Consider the following 22,447-nt stretch of genomic DNA (forward strand, 5'->3'; position numbering starts at 1 on the left):
AAACCTTTTTCTGAAAACATCATATAGGTTGTATTTCTCCATGAAGGTGATGAGGTATAGATTAGAGACTGCTTGGCTTGGTGGTGGAAGTCAATCTTGTTTGTTATTGATAACTACATTAAAATCATCACCCAGAATTAAATAGGCAGTTGGATATTTGTTTAACCAGTACTCAACTTTTTTTATCAATTTCTTCTAACAATAATATATTTTTAGGACGTCAATTGTACCCATATATATTAATCATACGAAACATTTTCATCAGAGATTGACAACATAAGTATGATATAGTGACCTTCCAGGTCACTGTCATGACCAATAATTTCCCCAGAAAAAATTTCTTTTAGAACTGTGACACCGGCTGCTTTTTCCGACCTGTGTGCTCCCCATAAGTCTCTTCCCCATTGCCTTTTCCAGAGGCTGACGTCATTTTTTGTACTATGAGCTTCTTGCAAAAACAAGAAATCACACTTAAATTTTCTGAGGAACAAAAATACAGCTTTGCGTTTCAAGGTGTTCCTTAAACCCCTGGCATTTAGGGAGAGAAGGGAAAGGGACATAGGGATGAGAACAGTAGAAAATAGACAAGGAAAATAGAAGAAGTGAAAAATTAAGCTAGGAAAAGTAAAATATAAAAGAAATTACAATATTTTTTAATAAGAACTAAATATAGAAAACTCAAACAGCAATCCACGGGATCACTTCAAAAACAAAGTGCTCACACCAAAGATTTGGTGAAGCACAGTCTCTATTGAAAAAGAAATAGAGACTAAGGACTGCTGAATAACCAAAAGTAGTACATTTAAACATAATAAGCCCATAATGTACGATGTGTATCATAAGGTGTAGAATATTCAATTTCCATTTCGAGAGCAACTGCTTTATTATTTATTTATTTATTTATTTATTATTCTTTTAATAAATGTAGCCACAAGGGGGGAGAGTGACTATATCGGGAGAAGGATGCTGAGCCTTGAACTGCCAGGCAGGAGACCGAGAGGAAGACCGAAGATGAGGTTTATGGATGTGGTCAAAGAGGACATGAAGGTAGCTGGTGTGAGAGGAAAGGATGCACAAAACCGGGAGAGATGGAGGACATTGATTCGCTGTGGCGACCCCTGAGGGGAAAAGCCGAAAGGAAAAGAAGAAGATTATTCTTTTAATGCTATTAGTTTAACAGCCTGGTAAATCAAAATTATTTACAGGTATTGGAGGATACTTAGAGGTTAAGTCAGTCAGAACCTCCTAAATATAAGGGAGGGAAGATCTCAACCCCATCCACAAAGACACGACCTCCCACAAAATTGGCCTGCTTATCATCCTTTCGGGCCTTGTCCACTTGGGGCCACAACAGACGCCTCCTTTCACGTATCTCTGGTGGGAAGTCAAGGGACAGCCGAAGACCTTTCGCCTGGAGGAAGGAGTTACCCGCTTTCGCTGCTGCCCAGATGGCTTCTTTCTGGATCCTGAAGGCAAACTGGATCATTACAGGGCGACTCCTGGAGCTGTCTGGGCGTCTCGGGCCGAGGCCATGGTGTCCACCACACCAAGTACTTGTATGGTCTCCTGAAGGATATTCTGCTGGTTGTTTTCTTCCAATCCATGGAGGATAAGATTCCAACGTTGGTGATAGGTCTCTCACTTGGAAATGCGGTTTATCATGTCTTTGTTTAAACTGCGTGGGTGAGACTCCAGTTTTCTCAATCTATCCTTTATTGCAACCGTTTCTGCATGCATCTGGTCCAGAGAAACTTTCAAGCCGATGTATTTGTTTTGTATTGTCTTTACTCTCTGCTTGTACTTTTGCAATAGTCACGGAGTTCACCTTAATCATAGCGTCTCGGCAACGCACCTGATTCAAATCATCAGGACCATTTTGATGCTGCTTCAGAGCTGGCTGATGAGCTGATTATTTGAATCAGGTGTGTTGCTCCTGGGAGAGCTGGAAAACAGGCAGGACAGCAGCCCTCGAGGACCGACTTTGGACACCCCTGGTCTAGGACATCAGCTCTTGTGTTCATTAGTTGCTGCAGAGACTCAAATTCAGCGAGCAGAATTGCCATGAGGTCTGGGAGGACTGGACCTCGGGTATTGCGAGCTGTTTTGGCTGCTGGTGAGGTAGGGGAGGAAGCTGTGGTAGAGGTAGCCGCAGGAGAGAGTTGAAGCGGAGAGAATGAATCTCCAACCACATTCTCATTGGAAGCCACAGCAGGTTCACCCCCCAGGTAATAATGCATATTAGCAACAATCATTGCTTGACTTTCTTTTGGACGACATACAGGAGGCAATGAAGCAGTATTTTCACTTTCACATCCCGTATTGGCAGCATTAAGGGGTACAGGGATAACGTTAGCTTTGGTGTTAGCGTATGTAGACCTCCCTTTTCTTTTAGTCATTAGAGATCTTATTTGGCTGATCAAGGGTTCTCAGACCAAGCAGAGACGATTAGAAGTTATCTTGCAGTTGCTCACATGTATTCTTTGTCATTCAGGGCTCATTTAGTGTTCATACAGGGCAAACTCCTTATCAGATGATAACGGGTAAGAAACCTAATGTATCCAAACTGCAAAAATTCGGATCTTCATGCTGTACATACAGACAGGAAAAGGGAAAGCTTGATCCCAAAGGTGATCCAGGACTTTTTGTGGGGTTTGATAAATATAGCCCTGCACACCTGGTTTACAATCCAAACACAAATAGAGTGCTAAAACATAGGCTCGTAAAGTTTGTGAACAAGGCAGCTGTGGAGAAAGAGACACAAACTGATGAAAACACATTATGGCATGAGACAGCCTAAGACATGTGAGGTCTTTTAGAAGCCTAATAAGTGAGCCCAAGAGTCATGTGTACAAGACAGGGATGCACGCGAAAGTGCAGTCACAGAGATTAGGCCAAATGAACATAAACTCTCACAACAAAGTGACACAAATGATGAACCTGAAAAAAAGAAGGTATCCTACTAGGGAAAGAAAGAAACCAAGTCACTTTGATGATTATGTGATTGGGTATAGCGATAACGATGGGGCACACACCACAGTAGACTACGGTTACAGAGCTGTGTGTGGTGTTCCGCAAACATATGCAGAGGCTATGAGATCAACTTATTCACAAGAATGGGCAAAAGCCATGGATGAGGAAATTCCGTCATTAAATGAGAACAACACATTTACTGTAACAACCCTACCAGCGGGCAAGAAAACAGTGGGGGTTAAATAGGTATATGCTATCAAACGTGATGTACATGTCAGAGACAAATACAAAGCACGATTTGTAGCAAAGGGCAAGAGCCAGGTGGAAAACATAGAATATGGAGAGACGTTTTCACCAACAGCCAATCAAACAGGTAAAAGAGTGGTGCTTCCAAAAGCAACTTTGGAAAATGAAGAAAAGGATGATGGTCTAGTTTACAAACTAGAAAAATCACTTTACGGTTTCAAACAATCGGGCCAAAACGGGAACAAGGTCTTACATGATTATTTCACCGATAATGAGTATAAGCAAAACCCAGGTGATTATTGTATGTATGCCAAAGACTCAAGAAGTGACAAGGTGATCAAAATCATATGGGACGGTGATTTCATTATTGATTACTACAAATACGCAAAAACAATTGTGTTTAAATGTGAAATGTGTGTCACGGTTTGCAAGGTGGTGATGACGGGTGCGGATCCCAAAAAGCAGGCAGGAGGGAGCAGGAGGTTGTTTGACAAATTGTATTAAAATAAAGGTCAGCAGGAACAAATTGTAAAACATCAAAATCAACTGAACAGTAAAAATACAAAGTATCGAAAGAAAACCAAGTGCAAAAGTCCGCCAAGGTTAAACAAACACATGCACAGCATACAATGCATGCGATTGCAGACAAAGCATGCAACAAACAAGCAGCAAACAATGAACCGACATCGGATGGTCGTGCCGGGTGTCCTTTTAAGTGTTAATGATTAAAACGACCAGCACCTGCGAGGCTGCAGGCAAGGCTGACGTCGCTACCCGTTGGTCGCCAATCTCATCGGGACGACGAGCCCCTGTGCAGGTGCAGGTGGGGGCGACAGCGCCCCCCGTTGGTCGCCAACCAGATCATGACAGTACCCCCCCCCCCCCGCTTCAAGGGGCTGCTTCCAGAAGTCCCAACAGTCTCCAAAAAGGTCCACTCGCCAGGGAACAATGGTGGAGACGGCAACCGCTGCCTCTCCAGCATACGACGGGCGGCGGCCTGATGGGAACGGGACTCGGCCTGGGGTGGACGAAGACGCGGCACGGATCGTCGTGGGCGTGAGTGCGATCCCTCTCGCACGTTCACGCGACGGCGCATGGCTCAACGTGGACGTCGAACTGCCAGGCGCAGAATGGCACCCCGTACAGCCGTATGGGACCAGGTCTCGGCCGGACGTGGCGTGGCTGGACGTGGGCGTGCACTGCCAGACACCCAGTGTCACCCTGGACGGCCACCTGGAAGGAGGTCTCGGCCGGACGTTTACGTGGACGTTACGGCTCGTCGAGTGACGCGTTTCAAACTCGATGAGGCTTGGGATAACGTGGACGTAGCATTGCCAGGCACAGGGTGGAAATGAGACGGGTCCGATGTACCTGCGGGATCCGATGGTTGGTCGGTTCATTCTGTCACGGTTTGCAAGGTGGTGATGACGGGTGCAGATCCCAAAAAGCAGGCAGGAGGGAGCAGGAGGTTGTTTGACAAATTGTATTAAAATAAAGGTCAGCAGGAACAAAATGTAAAACATCAAAATCAACTGAATGTAGGGGGTTAGAAACGACCTCCGTTACTGTATGTTATTCGATTAGACTACCAAGTCAGGAGAGGGCGCTATGCGCCTGTGAATGTAACGGAGGAAGACGATGTAGAAGACGATGTAGTTAAAGAGTTTGAGGGTTCTCTTTATTTGTAAGTAGGTTCGTTGTCAGATCTCCCAGGCAGGTGACACGCAGAGCTTGATCGTGGCGTGGAGTTGAGCAAGTCGTGCCGTGATGTCCGTCCGACGCCCGGCGTAAGCCGGGCGTGCATGTGCGGGGCTCTGCAAGTCTCTTTGAGTCTGTGAGTCCGAGATGAGTCTGAGATGATTCTGCCCCGTGGTTCGCCCCATCTCTCTGTCCCGCGACAGCTCCTTTTATACCATTTTCAAGCGTGTGCTATGCGTCAGGGTTAGACGCACATCAAGGAGATCAAGGAATTGAAAGACATGAAAGGGTTGAAAGGCGCACTTCAAAATCATACACACTTGTGACGCCACATAGTCATAAATGCCGCTGTGTGAAGCTGATTAACACGGTTGTCTCGTGTCGTATTTTCCTCGTACTCAAAATAATAAGTGTTAGACATCCTCAAGATGTTAAAGTAATTTGGGGACTTGTTGGGCGATGCTATATATGAAACCTTGTTTTGTGACTTTGATGAATGTTTTGTGGCTTTGATGAATTTGGATTTTTGGATGTCAATTGTAGTTCCCAGTACAACACACACGAGCGTGCAGACGTACATAAGCATGTGCAAATGTGGAGGATATATACAATGTATAGATGTTGAATGTATAGATCTACACATGAATGTATTCTGATATTGAAATTGCTGAATTGATGTTTTGATGAGTAAATGAGTTAGTCATAAATGCCGCTGTGTGAAGCTGATTAACACGGTTGTCTCGTGTCGTCTTTTCCTCGTCGTTCACAGTGCTACCTGCCTGTGACGCCTTTGGACCGACCCAGGTATCCCCTAGGCCTGAGGCCGGTTACAATTGGGGGCTCGTCCAGGATCCGTGCCGCTAGTGGGCAGAGTGGGAGCTGCTACGAAGAGAACCTGTGCCTAAAGCTTCAGGAAAGACTGTAGTGCTGTCCGTTCTCCAGAGAATAGAGGCTTCAGGGGCTAACGATGGCTCCCACAACTCCACGACGGGTATTGATTTTCAAGATCCAAAAGAGACTATTAGCCTTGAATGTCAATCAGCTACTAACTGTTGTCAGCGCAGTGGATGAGAGTGTCACTGAGGACCTTGCGGCCTTTAGTGAACCAGAACTGTTTGATGTGATTATTGACTACGTCAGAGGTGACAAATTAAGACACATAGAAGATGAAGGCATGTCTCAACTCCTTCACCTCGATGACATGATCTTAGATGCCCCGGAGGAGCCTACTGGGGAAGGAGCTTACCTGAGAGGAGGAGTTGAGGTCACACCTCTTCCACCGAGAGACATCCCCACACCGGTCAGGAACGTCACCACTCCATCGCTATTCAGGATCATCGCCAACAGTTCGGGTGGTGCCCCTCCTGAACATGCCGGCTTATCCTCCGGTATGGGGGAGCAGGTGGTGAAGTACACGGATGTAGCTGCTCTGTTTCCACGGAGGGAGTTAAAAATTTATGGTGGTCAGATTTCTGACACCGAGTCTGAACTGTCATACCGTAGCCTGTGTAGACAAATGGATGGGGGACTACAAGAAGGGTTTAGCGAGTCTGAGGTTATCCGCACTGTGTCGAAGATAACTAAAGCTGGGACATTCCGAGACATGCTAAGTGATACAGAGGGTCTTAAAATGTCACAGTTAAAAACAATTTTACGATCACATATCAGAGACAAGAGCAGCTCTGAGCTCTTCAACGAGCTCAGTACCGCTCAGCAGCGAGACAGTGAGTCTCCATAGCAATTTTTATATAGACTGATGGATTTGAAGCAGAGAATTATGTTTGAGTCATAACAACCAGGTGCAGATTTTGGTTACGATCAAAAACTTGTCCAAGGTAAATTTCTGCACACACTCTATCAAGGGCTAAATGAGAAGAATTATGATGTCAGATGTGATCTCAAACCATTCCTTACCGATTTACAGGTTCGTGATGATGTCCTGTTAGAACAACTTACAAAGTCCACAAGTGAAGAGGCTGAGAGGGTGAAACGCCTCGGTACTGTGACTAAAAATCGATCTGTGAATGTCCATGCTGCTCAAACTAATCAAACTGACCAGATTAACCAGACCAAAGTTGACTCTGAATTACAGGCGAACCGTGCTGCCATTCTCGAACTGACTGCACAAGTGACCGCACTGACCAAACACTTTGTCCAAGTTGTTAAACCTACAGAATCGGTGCCTCGGGTAGATCCATGTCCGTCCCTGACTCGATCCTCGACGCGACCCCAGGCACCAACGAATGAGACTAGGGGCAGGTGTCAGGCCTGTGTGCGAAAGAACATTAAGAGCTGCCCTCACTGTTTCATTTGTGGTCAGGAAGGATGTCCGGTTAAAACTTCGTTTGTCTCTCCTGGTTCGCGCATTGTCTGGAGTTCACTTGATAAAAATATCAGCAAGTACAATAGATGGTGGACAAACATCTACTTTATTCTAATGAGGCAGAGAAAGCACTTCTCCTCTCGGTGGGACGAAGACATGAGCACAAGAGCACAAAGAAGCAAAGAGAAGCAAGAGAAGGCAAGAGCTCCCGCTCCAAGTTTTTAAACATACAGAGTGGCGATCTGTTGTCCAATCAGTTGCGAACAAGTCGACCTTTCCCGTCCAATCGGTTACGAGCAATTCAGTGTTGGGCGGGTCTTAGATTGAAGTTGGAGCCGCTGCTTTTTTCCTTCCACGGCTATTGTACTAATAAGACTGATAGTTTTATTTAACTAAATTAGACTGAAATTAAACGTGCACAATTCATAATATATACTAAGCTAAACATGAAAAAACATATGTTTACTTAATATAAACATGAAATAACGTAATATGTTTACTAATGTGCATAAACACTCTATCATTCCCTCCTGTTGTGCATTTAAACATCAGTTCATACATTTCCAAAAGATTTCATGCATGCACGTCATACTAATTGCACAGGGAACCATTCTAATCTCATCTATCCAACGTCTAATATTATTTAACTTACCATGGAGAAGGCGAAAAACCTCTATCACAATTTTGCTGCTGTGATATATAACCTCTCCATTTTTGAGGGTTTTTAATGAGGAAAACTCCTTCTCGGCTCTCCGTTTTCTTTTTTTGCTTTTGTTCTTTGGAGCAACCACTCTCTGGCCATGGTGTACTATCCCTAGCTACAACACTGGGTCCCCTTCACGCATTTGTTGATACAAAACCTTTGCGTAATTTACCTGGGAATTAGTTATCATATTCATTAGCATTGTTCTTAAGCATGGAATAATACAACCAATGACTAAGAAAATAAGTACAATCACAATTGCGAATGGGATAAACAGTCTGAGCAAAGTCTTATACCAAGAGCCCCCAAAGAGCCCGTCAAAGATCCACGGTTGATCAGGCCGGTGATCCTTGGCCATGGCATCTCTGAGATCCCTGACAACAGACAGAGCATCAGTCATGTTTATGGAATTCGCTTCTTCGGGTATGTACGTACAACAAGTATCACCCACCATAGCACAGACGCCCCCTTGTGGCGCGGTCAAAAGGTCCAAAACCATTCTATTTTGCAGCACCATTTGTCTAATTGCTGCAATTTCAGTGTTTTGCATTTCATCTACTTCCAAACTGGCGTTTACAAACACTTGAAACCTGTAGTCAATTGTTTCAATTCGTAGCATGTTTTTAGCTACTCCAATTTGTGGAAAAAGAGCTAACATTACCTTACTTCCCGTGCTATGGTGTTTGAATTGTTCTGGAACATCAGTTCCCCAGATCGAATCGTGGGGCTTAAACGACACTCTTCTTTTCACATGATGGTGTGCTGGACGACTGGTAATGATGAAAGTATTGTCAGTCACAGTAACAGGTGCGCACATACCGTAGGCTTTCGGAGGAATAAAAGAATATACTTTCCAACCACATAACCACCAAAGATGTGAAGATACAGGTAAAATGGTGACATTGGTGTTTAACGGTAGCACGTATAAACATCTATTCTCATCTATAAAACCTAGATTTTGACCTGTACCGTACATTGCAACGCATACTGGTAATCGCAATCCGCTCTCGGTCATAACCTGATTTTCAGTTTCCAAAATGGTATCCAAACTTGGAACAATCTCTCCTCTCGAAGCATTGCGAAGAACTGGAAAATGTTGATCAGGTTTATGCGAAGATATTAACATATACGCAGCTCGAGCCATTTTATCTCCAAATACCTTTGAATGCACTCTTTGTTGCGTTACAGAATGTGGCATAAAAGAACAAACAAAGCAATTACTTTTCCTATTTTGTTTAGCAATTAATGTAGCATAACGATACCACGTGTTTGATAACAACGGATTCCAGTCATGTTTTTCTCCTGCAAATGGTTGATATAATGCGTCCATGACATCTGAATTTTGGGCTTTTTGTCAGGTGTTTCCATCCAGGCTGTCGGTTTGATGTGCGGTTTGCGCTGGAAAGGCGATGTCACGACTGGTGTTGTCAAAGATGACAACATGCATATAGTTACAGGAAAACCAGTGTGATGTTCACGAAAATCAGGACAGAGTCTCAAGTCCATGCATCCCGCAACCTTGTGGGTTACGATAACGAGTTGGATATCTGTCATTGTGCCAGTTCCAGTTCCTAACCAGTTCCCTTGAGTTATCTTTCTGACAATTCGTTTTGCTTCTTGGGCACAGCTATTTTGAACCCATTTTGTTTTGGGCTCAGAATGGACCACAACTGAGTCCCAACCAGTGGTCCAAGTCTTCCCTGACTTGATACGAGCGTACCAAGGACCATGAGGGTAATCACTTCCCGTTTGTCGTGCTTCGTTCCTGAGGATGTTAAGAGGAAATGAGATGATTCCTGCATCTTGTAGTGGCAAGCAGGCTACAGGATGTGCCATGCTAGGGCACTTTTCTGTCATCGTTGGTTGCAATGGTGGAGTCTGGCAGGCTGATGGAATGGGAGGCTTTACGTGCGTCATCTGGATTGCCTCCACTAATTCATACAGCAAGATGATGTGGACCAAACCCATGGCTATTGAGTGGTTTGGCTCCGTCTCTCTTCCACCTGCTCCGGATCTGGTTGGTGAACGATTTTGCAGTGGCTTTGATGCACCCAGGTGGACCTCTCGGCGATTTTGATGGCAGTTGGCGTGGTTATCAGCACGGTGAATGGCCCCTCCGACTTTGGTGCAGACCTTGATCAGCGCCTTCGGGGAGCCCAGCAGCCTCTCTGTTCCTGCAAAGGGAACACAGGACTGCGGCAGTACATGTGCTGTGGACCTCTTTGTTGTTGTACAACATTTCACACAACCATTTTGCCAACAAAGCGCCTGGATCTGATTCATTCTTTTAGAATAAAATGCAACTGGTCTCAGCTTTTGTCCATGCTTTTGTAACAGGACTGAAGTCATGTATTTGTCTTTGCAGTCAACTGTTTGAACAAAAGGTTTGTCATAGTCAGGTAAAGCTAAGACGCTAGTGTTTGCTATCAAATTTTTTAATTCTGTAAATGCTTTACTGCCCTCTTCGGTCCACTGAATAGAGTCTTTCAGTGCCATTTCGTCTTGGTATATAAGTGTCAATAATGGTTGGGTAACTTGTGCATAATGCGGAATCCAAGTTCTGCAATAATTGCACAGTCCCAAAAACGTCATCATCTGTTTTTTCGTCTTAGGTCGAGGAACCTGCAAAATTGTCTGTTTTCTCTTAGTTGTCAACTCTCTTCCCTTTCTTGACAAAAGATGTCCTAAGAAAACTACTTCTTGTTGACAGAACTGCAATTTATCCAAAGAAGCTTTGTTACCTGTATTCGCTAAATATTGGAACAAAGCTATTGATACAGTCTTGTTCTCATCTTCAGTCGGTGAAGCAATTAAGATGTCGTCAACATACAAAAGAATCTGAGAAGATTCAGGATGTTTAAAATCAGCAATGCACGAAGACATTTCCTGTGAAAAAATTGTAGGACTATCTGTAAACCCTTGTGGTAATCTTGTATATGTATATTTTTTCCCATTAAATGTAAATCCGAACCAATGACGTGAATTTTTGTGTAACGGAATGGAGAAAAAGGCATTGCTCAAATCAATCACTGTAAACCATTTTTTGTCAGGTTTTAAACTGTTCAATAATGTGTGCGGGTCTGGCACACACGGAGCACGTGATTGTATGGATTTATTTACCTGTCGTAAATCATGCACCATTCTCCAAACTCCAGATTCCACTTTTTTAACAGGAAATATCGGTGTATTACATTCACAAGTTGGGTCTTCAATCAAAATACCAGCTTTCACCATATCCCGTATTACAGGGGTGATGCCAATAATAGCGTCCTGTTTTAATGGATATTGTTTAAGTCTTGGTCGATAAGTCGTTTTAGGCAATACTTCAACTGGTTTCGCTGTTTTAAGTAAGCCCACATCAGTTTTTCCCGATGACCAAAGGGTGGCAGGGACGTCTGGAAAGTCCTCCGCCCCTAAAGTGGCCATCAGTCATAATTCTAATGAATCGACCTTTACTGGGTCCCCCATAGCGTCAACTACGAAGGACTCCAGAAAATTCACTTTTTTGGGTTTATACCCTTCTTCTGTTGGTATTAAAGCTATTTGCAATTTTTGTAACAGGTCTCTCCCCAACAAATTTATAGGACACTCTCCACTCAAGACCATAGTGACCTTGTATGGACTTAGTCCCTCATCTAAAATTTTTATTGGTTTAGAAATCGGTAACAATGTCACTTTCCCATCTGCAGATACCACAGAAATTTGTTGTCGACTCGGAGTGACACCTGGAATGGTGTCTCTTAACACTGATCTGCATGCACCACTATCGCAAAGAAATTTGACATCCTTTTTCCCGATTTTTAGCCAATAATAAGGTTTTTCGTTTTCCGGTAAGGTTAAGGCAAACACATTAGTCAAATCCAAGATTTCAACTGGTTTTATTGATTCCCATTCCTCACTGTTGTGACTGTTGTCATCAGTGTTGAAATGGGGTTCCTCGCGTCAATCTGAATGTTTTGTTTTATGTCCTTCACCATATCGCGTATTATATGGTGGAGGTCTGTAAGATTTCCCATGTTTCCTTTTCGGTATAGGTTTCTTTTTGCAGTGGCGAGCCATATGCCCTACACTGCCACAACTGTAGCATCGATCATTGTGCGGCATCCGTCTCTTCATCCGATCCTGGTATAACACGTTCTCCATTATGTTACCCATGGTAGATGCCATCACATGTTCCATCGGCGAATCTGCACCATTTCCCCACTTTTTTCTCACCACTTCTTGGGCGTGTATTGCCCATTCCATGAGATCAACCAACCTTCCAGTCCGGTGTTGGACATAATGTTTGCGAATGAAATCTCCAATTTCCGGCGTCAAATTCTGCAAAAATGTTTGCTTGAATTGGTTGACATATATAGAATTCTCATCAGCAGATTCAGGAATACAGCAGTGGTTTCGAAAAACATTTTCCAAGCGTCCCCGAAAAATGTTAATATCTTCACCACGTAACTGTCTACAATTCTGAATCAAGCCAAAGTTTGGTGTTTTCTTCCATAATGTTCGGATGTTTTCACAAACCAATCTTCGTTGGGTTGACGCTTCCTCGTACGTCATATTTGTTCCCATCGATGTTTTCCCAGTGAAGTCACCTTTCACCCGATTCCAATGATGTCCCAAGCATCTCCTGAAAACCTTAAGTGTTTCTTGTCCATTCAACTGATAAGAAGCACATAATTCCTCAAAATTCTCAGTCCAACTTTCTGCATTTTCAACAACATTACCTAGTCCTTTACACGCCTCTGCAACATCACTGTCGCCCCATGGCCGATAAACCAAGATAGTTTGATCATGTATGCTTGAAGAATTAGGATTTGCTACCTGAATGAGTGGCAAAACGTCACAGTCGCTTCCATTATTCATTTCAATTCCATTCAACTCTTCAAACGGATACAATTGTCCAGAACAATTTGCTTTGCTCCTCGTACGCGAAGAGACACAATCAGCGGCAATCTGATTTGCCATCTCAGGTTGTAATCCTCGTATTCCTCCAGTAGGGGTCATAAGCGCTCCATTCTGCTGGTCTGCCCAACAGACATTTGGAGTCATCACCTGGGGGGCCCACGCAGGGGGGCCCACCCGCCCCACAGGGGTTGAACAAATGGCGTCCTCCCCCTTCTTCAGCTCTGTGGAGGAGGGGTAGAAGGGGGGTCGTGGCGCCTTCTCGGGGCAGCCCCCCGCCTCTCCCCCTCGCCTCCCGTGGGGGAGCCCTGGGGTTTGAAACAATGGCTGCCTTCCATTGTCCACCAACTTTTCATTGGGACGTGCAACAGACGAAGCCACAGTTTCATCGTCAGAGCTCACTTTGGAAGACATTGCAACTATCGCTTTCTCCTCTTTTTTCATCCGTTTGGCTTCCATCTCTCTCTCTCTGATTTTTGCTTGCGCAATCCAAGCTTCGCAGGCAATTATCTCGGCACGTATCTTTCCAAGAGATTTTTTCATCGCGGATGCTTCCTGAAGTTTCAATAGAAACAAAACTTCCTTCAGAGGCTGGAGTTGTAAAGAACCAGAGAACGTACTACAGTCCATCCATTTCTTGCAATAAAGTTCGCTACCTGGGAACTTTTTGGACATAAACTCTACGTCCCTATGAATTGGGGTCTTTTTAGAAAAAATAGCACCCATTTTCACGATTGCAACAACAAATTCCTTCTTCAACTATCACAAGAAAGGAAGCACACCTCGCGATGTTGATTCAAACCCAAGAACAAAGGGCGTGATTCGCGCCAATCCTCAGCCAGGATGCGCGTTCACGCACACACACAAGGAATGCTCTTACGCACACACACACACCAACAGCTCAAATGACTTCGCCCCCACCCTTTTTTCTCCGAGACAAAGAACTTTCTCTGAGCCACGATGCTAGCATAGACAAACCAAGTTAAAAATGTATTTTTGATCTTATTTCTTTCCTCTCGACTCAGTACAATGGCAGCTGCCCTAAAACACTTCCGCTCTACAGACTAAAAGCGGTCCACCACACAAACTGAATCCCAGCTATCACCACCTTGTGAACAATATTCTTTCGCTGGAAAACTTCCGATTCACATTTCGGCGTGTGGATATTGCGTGCACCTTAATATGCACTCCTCCACCGGCACACGTATTCTCATTTGGCCACCTTGCCTAACGAAAATCGCTTCACACCGGTCTCTACGTGAGTCAAGTGGAAAAGAGACTCTCTGGCCAGGAGGTCTCACAATGCATTCAAACAATGGCTGCTAGCTAGCGCGCTACTTACTTAGTGAACTTTTGAATGCTGCCGTGTAGTCCTTCAGCCAGAACGCGAGGAGCCCAACTGCCACCAGAAAGTTGTGATTCCTTCTGTCTCTCGCGTGGAGGATTTTCCGCGAACAGGCTTTAGTGAAGAACGAAAAAAAAAAAAACTTCGTTTCTTCCGTAGGTCGCCCCAATCAAAGCGCAGATTTGACGCGCATCTCAATGCGGGCCTCCCGTCGAAAAATCATAAAACGGGTCAATCGCCAAGAGCTTCTTTAGCTCCCGTCTCGCTTTGACTGGTCACCCAGGTTGTGGTCCTCGAGCAAAGACTGGTCGACGTAGCACGGGTTTTTCGGCACCAATTAATGTCCGGTTAAAACTTCGTTTGTCTCTCCTGGTTCGCGCATTGTCTGGAGTTCACTTGATAAAAATATCAGCAAGTACAATAGATGGTGGACAAACATCTACTTTATTCTAATGAGGCAGAGAAAGCACTTCTCCTCTCGGTGGGACGAAGACATGAGCACAAGAGCACAAAGAAGCAAAGAGAAGCAAGAGAAGGCAAGAGCTCCCGCTCCAAGTTTTTAAACATACAGAGTGGCGATCTGTTGTCCAATCAGTTGCGAACAAGTCGACCTTTCCCGTCCAATCGGTTACGAGCAATTCAGTGTTGGGCGGGTCTTAGATTGAAGTTGGAGCCGCTGCTTTTTTCCTTCCACGGCTATTGTACTAATAAGACTGATAGTTTTATTTAACTAAATTAGACTGAAATTAAACGTGCACAATTCATAATATATACTAAGCTAAACATGAAAAAACATATGTTTACTTAATATAAACATGAAATAACGTAATATGTTTACTAATGTGCATAAACACTCTATCAAAGGACATAGAGCTGTGGGCTGTCTGCGAAGAAAGGCACCGGGAAACGGGGTAAGGTCATTGGAGTGAGGCTTCCAGTGATCAATGCCAATGAAAAGCCTCCGGTACAAATCAACTCGGTTGAACCAGTAACATCCATAAGTCTGACGACGCAGTGTCAGTCAACATAAAAAAAAACGTGTAGCACAAGTAATTGGCAAGCGATGTATGGTCTCCTGTGCACTCAATGGGGTCCCACTCCAAATGCTGCTTGACTCAGGGTCTCAAGTGACCGTGGTTAGTAGGGCGTGGGTAGAGGAAGCACTGCCCAACGTAACCATTCAGCCACTTTCATCCCTATTCCCGGACCAACCGTTTGAGGTATATGCAGCGAATGGCACAGCGGTTCCCTTTGATGGATGGGCTAATGTTGGGTTGCAGATACGGAGTGGAAAGCGTGGACATGCTGACATACAAGTTCCCATACTAATCAGTACGAGTTGTGTTAACTGTCCTCTCGTAGGAAGCAATGTGATTGCAGAAATGATCAAAGAGAACAATGAACAGCTGGACATTGTAGCCATACTGAAAGAAGCCATGAGTGTCAGTGAACGCACAGTAGACCTTGATTTCTGTTCTTCAGAAATTGGGCCCTGATGAGACATTCCTCCAGTACCCTGTGTGTGTTGGGAAGAAGGGACTCATTATTCCTGCAGGCAAGATATGGGAGGTGAAGTGCAGTCAGAGCATGGCCCAATGGGGCAACAATGCTATTTGAGTCCAGTATAGGGAACAATTGCCCTGAGGGGCTAGAGCCGTTCTCTTCGTTAGTACATGTACCCAGTGGGCCGACAAAAATTGTAAAAATTCCCATTCAGAATGTTAGTAAACATGACATTCATCTTTCACAGAGAACTATTCTGGGCTCAATTGAGGAAGTTACTGGGGTCATGCCCTTTAAGGACTGCTCCGAGAATCTAAAGCCGCTAAACAGTCCCACCGTGTCTGACCACAGACAAGTGGCATCCTCCGGTTGACTTGTCACATCTCAAAGAGGAAGAACAGGGGATTGCCAGAGACATGTTGTATGAAGAGTCAGATGTCTTTGCAAGAGGTGATGCTGATATAGGTTGCATTCCAAACCTGCAACTCAAGATCCAACTCAGTGACAAAAGCGGTACAATGCCGTTCCAAAACCCCTTTACCAAGAGGTCAAAGACTATGTGCAAAACCTACTTCACCATGGTTGGATAAGAAAATCCACTTCAGCATACTCATTTCCTGTCGTCTGTGTTAGGAAAAAAGATAAAAGCTTGCGCCTGTGCGTTGACTTTAGGGAGCTAAATCGCAAAACTGTCCCCGATCGTCACCCACTCCCACGCATTCAAGATCTGCTAGATAACCGGGGGGGGGGGGGGGGGGGGGGGGGCTACTCTTGGTTCTCAATACTCGACCAAGGCAGCGCTTACCACCAGGGCTTTGTTGATGACGGTTACAGGCATCTAACGGCTTTCAGCACCCCTTGGGGGCTGTACGAGTGGCTCCGCCTCCCATTTCAGAATCAGAATCAGAATACCTTTATTCGTCCCGCAATGGGGAAATTTGCAGTCCACAGCAGCAATTGAGGAGGGATGGGGTTGGGGTGGGAGTGAAAGGATAGAAAACAAGATATTCTAAGCATAAGCTTAAGAATGAATGTCTCTCTGTGTCTTTGTGTTGTCATGTTATTTGTTATTTGTTATTTCGTGTTTTTTTGTTCTTTTGACTTCAAGACGGCGCCACGAGAGTGGCTGCCTTTCCAGCAGCTCCTGTGTTTTGCTTTTCTACTTTCATTTCTTTCATCACTTTGCTGCTGTGAAATGTAAATTTCTCCACTGCGAGACTAATAAAGGCAAATCCAATCCAATCCAATCCAATCCAATAACAAAATAAAAATGTCAACTGTATACTGTGCAAATGTAGATGTGCAAAAACCGTTCTATAAACAAGACTGTACATAGTGCAGAATCAAGAAATGCATTTAGATATATTGCAACAACCCATATTTACAAGTGTCCAGTTTTTTTTTTTTTTTCACATGTGATCATTGGGAATTGTGAAGCCTGACAGCAGTCGGTAGGAACGAGTGGCGGTACCTCTCCTTCTTGCAGCGCGGGTGTAATAGTCTCTGGCTAAAGGAGCTACCCAGAGCTGTCAGGATGGGCAGGAGGGGGTGGGAGGGGCTGTCCGTCATAGCTTTTAGTTTAGCATTTGGCCTAACTAATGCGCCAGCAGCCTTTCAAAGATGTATGGAGGACGTTCTTGATGGCCTGAGGGACAAATGCTACTCTCCTTATCTGGATGACGTGCTCCGCTTTTAAAAATCATTTCATGAACACGTAGAGGACCTGAGGAAAGTGCTTCACCGCCTGCGGGATCATGGCATAAAGCTACGTCTGAATAAATGTGAACTGTTCAAACGACAAGTGAGGTACTTGGATCATCTCGTGTCAAGTGATGTGTCCACATACCACAGTGATGTGTCCACATACCACAAGACCTGGAAGACGTTTTGCAGTTAAAAGAGAGAGAACCACGCAATGTGGGGAAAGTCAGAGCTCTATTGGGGTTCTTGGGCTACTATAGATCCTTCGTACAGGATTTTGCCAGGATTGCACGGCCGCTGTTTAAACTGGTAGAGGGGGCCACTCAGCCTGACCAGAGGCCAGTTCACAACACCGCTGCACGCCAAAGGAAAGTCACCAAGTTAGGCCAGCTTCCCTCTGGTAACCCTGTCCAGTGGGGCCCCGAACACAGTGCCGTGGTCTCCCGCCTGGTAGATATATTGACCGGTCCACCTATTTTAGCCTACCCATCTGCCCATTGTGTTAAATACGGACGCATCCAATGAAGGTCTGGGGGCTGTGCTTTATCAGCAGCAGGGAGATAAACTTCGCGTTGTTGCTTATGGATCCAGAACACTCTCACCTTCAGAGAAAAATTATCATCTCCATTCTGGAAAGCTTGAATTTCTGGCATTGAAGTGGGCAATCTGCGACAAATTTCGAGATTATCACTACTATGCACCCACATTCACTGTGTACACGGACAATAACCCCCTCGCGTACGACCTAAGCACGGCCAAACTCAATGCTGCCGGACATCGCCGGGTGGGTGAATTGGCGGATTTTCACTTCACAATAAAGTACAGGCCAGGCAAGGCGAATGCTGATGCCGACACACTGTCGTGTTATCCAGTTAAGCTGGAGGGACACACAGAGGAGTACACTGAAACTTTGCCCCCAGACGTGGTTTCCACCATATGGCAGGGGGACAAGGCTGTGGCTGAGGAGGATGTGCCATGGATGGCTGTGTTGCAACTCACCTCTGATGGTGAGGATTTTCTTCCGGTGACAGTCCCCGTTATCACTACAGATGATATCAGAGCTGCTCAGGAAGAGGATGCATCAATCTCTGAGGTAATGACACTTAAGAGGAGGAGATGGAACCCCAATGACAAAGATAAAAGACAAATGGGACCAGAGGCAAGGAGACTAGTACACGAATGGAATAGACTGAAACTGGACAAGGGAATTTTATACAGACAGGCAGGGAAATGGAAACAGCTCGTTCTCCCTAGTAAGCTGAAGCCGACTGTGCTCAAACACCTGCATGATGACATGAGTCATGTTGGAGCTGACAAGGTGATCAACCTTGCAAGGCAGAGGTTATATTGACCATTCATGCAGCACGAAATAGAAAACTACGTAATTCGCCAGTGTTCCTGCATTAAACAGAAACGACCCACCATTCCGGAAAAAGCACCCATGAGGAACATCACTACTAGTGCCCCATTTGAGCTCATTTCTATTGATTATCTCCATCTTGAGCCAAGTAAAGGAGGCTATGAGTATATTCTAGTCCTGGTAGACCACTTTACTCGTTTCGCACAAGCCTACCCGACTAAGAATAAGTCAGGCAAGGTTGCTGCTGAGAAAATCTTTAGTGATTTTATTCCACGGGTCTCTTATCCAGAGAGTCTACATCATGATCAAGGTCGGGAGTTTGAAAACAGTCTATTCCAGCGGCTTCAACAGTTGTCTGGCATTGCGCATTCCCGAACCACCCCATACTATCCGCAGAGCAACCCTGTAGAACGTGTGAATAGAACACTGTTACAGATGCTACGTACCTTCCAAGAAGAAAGGAAACCTGAGTGGAAAGACTATTTGCCTCATGTAGTTCATGCGAACAACTGTACAAGGCATGAGTCCACTGGCTATTCACCGTTCTTCCTCCTCTATGGAAGGTCTCCCTGGTTGCCCATCGACTTAGTTTTTGGTCTGACAGCTGACGAAGAAGGAAAAAGCCGACAGGAATATGCACGTAAGTGGGCCTGTCGAATGCAAGATGCTTACAGAATTGCCTCCGAGAACAGTCAAAAGAGCACTGAAAAAAGGAAGAAATACTATGACCGGGGTGTTAAAGGCATTGCACTCCAGCCAGGGGATCGTGTACTTGTCAGGAACCTACCTGAGAGAGGTGGACCTGGCAAGCTCCGGGCTTACTGGGAGGAAAAAGTCCACAGGGTCACTGAAAGAGTGGGAGATGGACCAGTGTACAAGGTTCAGGAAGAAAACGGAGACAAAACTACCCGTGTGTTGCACCGTAATCTCCTACTGTCTGTCAATGATTTGCCAGTTGAACAGCCCCATAGGGTGAAAAATAAACAGAAAAAACAGCTAGACAGACAGGCTTAGCAGTTGGGCAGGAGTCTGGATATTCAGATGAAGAGGAGGGATGTTCATACAATCTCCGACGGTTACCCGTGTATATAAGACAGTCAGTCATCAGGCGTCTCAACCTGAACCGCACAATTTCAGAACTGTGGCATCAGAATTCCACCCCCAGCCACAAACTACAGAACCAGAGGGTGGGCAGCAGCTAGAGGAAGCTTTTCCATTGGTCGTACGAGCATCATTACCAAAACCAACACCAGCTGACAGCCTGCCTGCTGAGGGAAGCCCGGAACAACCTGTAATGGATGATAATGAGGGGGGTGCAGGAGCGCCGGCGGAGTTGGTGGAATCGGACACCGAGTCACAAAGTGGAATCGAATCGCTGGCAAGAAGGTCTACTCGTACTCTAAGACCCAGAGAGATATTCACACATGAACACTTGGGTCATCCATCATACCAGCCCTGGAGACCTGGGGCAAATGTCTTGTATACTTGCATGACTATACTACCCCGACGGTATAGACTTATTAGACAGTAGACTTGCATTTGAATGTGACTGACACCACCTTACGGAGACCAGACAGATGACTGTGCTTCTACTGGTGCTTGACTACTTGTTGTTGGTATAGTCGGGGGACATCTTTTAAAGCAGGGGAGAGTGTAGGGGGTTAGAAACGACCTCCATTACTGTATGTTATTCGATTAGACTACCAAGTCAGGAGAGGGCGCGACGCGCCTGTGAATGGAACAGAGGAAGACGATGTAGAAGACGATGTAGGCTCAGCTCACGCATGCGCAGTTAGTCATAAATGCCGCTGTGTGAAGCTGATTAACACGGGTGTCTCGTGTCGTCTCTTCCTCGTCGTTCACAGGTATTCAAAATAATAAGTGTTAGACATCCTCAAGATGTTAAAGTAATTGGGGACTTGTTGGGCGATGCTATATATGAAACCTTGTTTTGTAGCTTTGATGAATGTTTTGTGGCTTTGATGAATTTGGATTTTTGGATGTCAATTGTAGTTCCCAGTACAACACACACGAGCGTGCAGACGTGCATAAGCATTTGCGAATGTGGAGGATATATACAATGTATAGATGTTGAATGTATAGATCTACACATGAATGTATTCTGACATTGAAATTGCTGAATTGATGTTTTGATGAGTAAATGAGTTAGTCATAAATGCCGCTGTGTGAAGCTGATTAACACGGTTGTCTCGTGTCGTCTTTTCCTCGTCGTTCACAGTGCTACGTGCCTGTGACGCCTTTGGACCGACCCAGGTATCCCCTAGGCCTGAGGCCGGTTACATGAACAGTAAAAATACAAAGTATCAAAAAAAAACAAAGTGTAAAAGTCCGCCAAGGTTAAACAAACACATGCACAGCATACAATGCAATGCATTGAATGCATGCGATTGCAGACAAAGCATGCAACAAACAAGCAGCAAACAATGAACCGACACCGGATGGTCGTGCCGGGTGTGCTTTTAAGTGTCAGTGATTAAAACGACCAGCACCTGCGAGGCTGCATGCAAACTGATGTCGCTACCCGTTGGTCGACAACCAGATAATGACAATGTGTAAGACAGAGTTCACATGTGTAAGACAGAGTTCACATGGTTCTGTTTATCTTGGTTTACATTACAGCAAACTGAGTATAATTGGGGGTGTTAAGAAAGTTAGATTGTATCCTCATTTTATGTAATGCTGTAATACTGAGCTGATCTGGCAACCCAGCCACTACGCGACATCACGTGACTTGACAGCGATAAAAGCCAGTTTGTCTATGTGTTTGTGACTTCTCGTACGACGATGAGCACAGCGGCTGCTCTCTGTGCTCCGGCAAATAAATATCCTACTTGAATGATCGAAACAAGAGGACCATCTCGACTCTTTATTCTCCCAAATGCATCGCGAAAGCGCTGAAGATCTCAACAAGCAGTCCTAATGAAAGGAAGCACTCAGGAGTGCATGTCCTCCTCCGTCGCACGTCCCCCAAATGTAGACATATGCCCCCACTTACGGGCACATCCCGCGGACTACTCATTGTCGGGTCCTCCCTTCTCTCCGTGACGTCATGCTCCCACGACGAGCCCAGCCACCAAACTTGCAACTCTCAAGCACCGGACGTTACATTGTGCTCCACTTTAAAACTTACAAACGCTCACTCACTTAGGTTAAACTGTGAAAACACATACCTGTCAACTTTGGCTTATAGCTGCCCTTATAAATGTTACAATTCCTGTATAAAAGCTGTAGTACGCCGTGCATTATTTGAAATGATGACAAAAAAACCCTCACACAGCGGAAATGCAGACAATTTACTGCACATTTTTTTTTATCTATCAATCCACCGTACGCAGCGGTATAAAAAGTATATAATGTTGATGATTTATTTTGCTGTTTTGCCGTGACAATAGAAGCGATAATCGGCAAAAATTGAGATGAACTGGATTTGAGACAAAATGCTCTTTGGAAGATCGGTTCACAGTTTCAAAAAAAATATCGTATAAAAGTTGTAGTATGCGGTACATTGATGAAAAGGTTTCTTCAACTGTCATCTGTACTTCTTTGAAGGTGTCGGATGTTTTCGCTTCTTATTGGATTGGATTGGATTTGCCTTTATTAGTCTCACAGTGGAGAAATTTACACTTCACAGCAGCAAAGTGATGAAAGGAATGAAAGTAGAAAAACAAAATACATGAG

This window comes from Hippocampus bargibanti, linkage group LG02 (genome assembly GCF_051943395.1).
Source record: "Hippocampus bargibanti isolate YZ-2025 linkage group LG02, ASM5194339v1, whole genome shotgun sequence".
Classification (NCBI taxonomy): domain Eukaryota; kingdom Metazoa; phylum Chordata; class Actinopteri; order Syngnathiformes; family Syngnathidae; genus Hippocampus; species Hippocampus bargibanti.